General features: G+C 31.0%; 1 non-coding gene across 1 annotated transcript; it reads right to left on the bottom strand.

Annotated features, from left to right (window-relative positions):
* Positions 1 to 1,061: 1,061 nt before the first annotated feature.
* On the bottom strand, positions 1,062 to 1,143 carry trnal-uag (transfer RNA leucine (anticodon UAG)). Its single transcript has one exon. It is a non-coding gene; the product is annotated as a tRNA-Leu (tRNA).
* Between the last annotated feature and the right edge of the window lie 1,321 nt (positions 1,144 to 2,464).

The following is a 2,464-nucleotide window of genomic DNA, read 5'->3' as shown; positions in this document are numbered from 1 at the left end:
CTGGTGTTTTTTGACAGGACAAGTGACTGCAGGGAAATCAATGGCAGGCTTGTCATTTCATTAATGCATCTTAATGTGAAAAATTTCCATGGAGATTCTGCATCATATTCTAAGATTTACCAGATGCAAAGAAACTTGTCAGGTTATGTTTTTTTTTTCTTTCCAAGATTGTTAGAATGAATACTATGGAAGCCTGGCAAGTCATAATTATGAGTTAGTAGGAGATAGTAAAGTCATAATTATGAGAAAGTAATTATTATTAGATAGAAAGTAATCACATAATCATAACTTTACGAGTTTGTAAAGTCATAATTATGAGATTACTTTCTATCTCATAATAATGACTTTCTCATAATTATGACTTTCTTTCTCATCATTATGACTTTCGAATTATTACTTTATATCTCATAATTATGACTTTCTTTCTCATAAATATGACTTCATTTTTTTTTATTATGACTTCCTAACTCATAATTATGAGTATGACCTTGTATTTTGTGTCCAACTTTAATGGGCAGCAGAAAAGTATTAAACCTGGATAATTTGAAAAGTCTTCCATTTGGATTTATTTTCTAGATATCTAGATTTAATTTTTAGTTAAACATGAATGTATAACATTCAACTACAAATCTTAAAGTGGCATTTCATAAAATGTTTGCATGTTTCCAGTTTGATGACAAACGGAAGGTTAAAGTGCTGTTATTCTTAAAGGTAAACTGATTGGGTTTTGCATGTCTTTGTAAGTGAATTACTTTTAAACATGTTATTTTGTACAATTTTAAAAATAAAATATCTGTATATCAAAAGACTGACCTTTTCCTGTAATATCTGTAGTAAATGCCTCATCTAATAAAAACAAATCCAGGATACAAATAGTAATATTTAGAAAGGCCACATGAGGGCGATATTCAACAGTTGAGGGTTTATCTGTAATTCAAAAAAAGATAATGCTACATATATTTCAACGCAAAGAAAAATATCGTACTTTTACATGGAAATGCAGAGGGTCAATATATGATTTCAAAGTTTAAAGATGAACAACGCAGGTAAAAAAAAACCTGTGGCAGCGGTGGGATTCGAACCCACGCCATCGAAATGACTGGAGCCTAAATCCAGCGCCTTAGACCACTCGGCCACGCTACCGTCTGCTGTCAGCCACACGGAAGGTATATATATAATCCGATTACATTTTTCAATTACAATTTTTACAATACAAGTTTTCAATTTCCAATCTTGAACTGGAATACAATGATTACGATAACCAACTATTTTTTTTTCATATAGCGTTGTGATGATTGCATGCAATTTTTTTGTGTATACGATCTTGTTTTAGCATCTTAGGAGTTGGAATTTAGCAATAGCTATAAAATTATTTGTACTTGCATTCACAGTGTTGCTTCACTGTAAAATTGTATCGTCCCTATTAAAAACAAACCCCTCTATTATATCCTATCTGGTTAATGGGTTAAAATTAAATTGTAATTGGAAGTTTTTATTGAATTTGCATTGTAATTACAAAGTAAATTATGTTAACTCAATTCAAATTCAATTACAATGGTGACATATTCTTAAAATTACAATTACGATTATAATTATACCATAATTGTAATTAATTATCAATTATACAATTACAATTATAATTGACCCCAACCCTGATTTTCAGCCCACTTCTTGTACAATTAATGTAGGCCTAGTCTATCTGACATTCCAATATATTGCAACTGCAGTTACTCATTAATTAATCTCTCTTCAGATTACTATAAAGTAGTATGCAAACTGTTAAAGAGGGTACATGAATAAAAAAATTAAATTTGGAAACTAGAATATAAATTGACCAGTGGTCAGGAGCCTCCATGCATTGCCACAAATTACACATTAGCCAATTTAAGACTACCCATGGTTACAGAAAGTTATTACTTTTAATCATTATACATTATTCCTCAACAGGGTAGGTATAATTCATCAACACATTTTACTGTAGGGCTACATTGTATGTGACACAACATCAGTGGTTACCAGCTGTTTTGGGTCGTGACACCATTTTAATATCACACATTTTTCTCCATTCAAAAGCTAATTCTTCCAGAATTAGCTTTTGATAATGTTTATTGTTGCCAGTATTAATTTTGTGCACGAAGTGACAAGATGCGCCAGCTTAGATATTTTCATGCTGAAATTATATTTGAGAAAGTGCAAGTATAGATTACAGTTGTTTAAGATTGTTTTGTTTGTGTGTAGTGTAATAATTGGAAAAATAATAATCAAAACATTAAAAAAAAAAATGAATTTTTAATCGGTAGTTTTATTCATCTAAATTATTAGACATTTCAGGGGACTCAATTTTGAATTCCAGGCGACCCCACATTGGGTCACGACCCCAAAGTTGAAAACCTCTGCATTACATTATAATCTTCTTGATGTGTGCAGGAGTAGGGGGTAAATGGCTTCAAGTTAAATGTCTGGA

Source organism: Gouania willdenowi, chromosome 8 (genome assembly GCF_900634775.1).
Source record: "Gouania willdenowi chromosome 8, fGouWil2.1, whole genome shotgun sequence".
Taxonomy (NCBI): Eukaryota; Metazoa; Chordata; class Actinopteri; order Blenniiformes; family Gobiesocidae; genus Gouania; species Gouania willdenowi.
The sequence above is the reverse complement of the archived record's forward strand: the minus strand, read 5'-3'. Positions and strand labels throughout refer to the sequence as shown.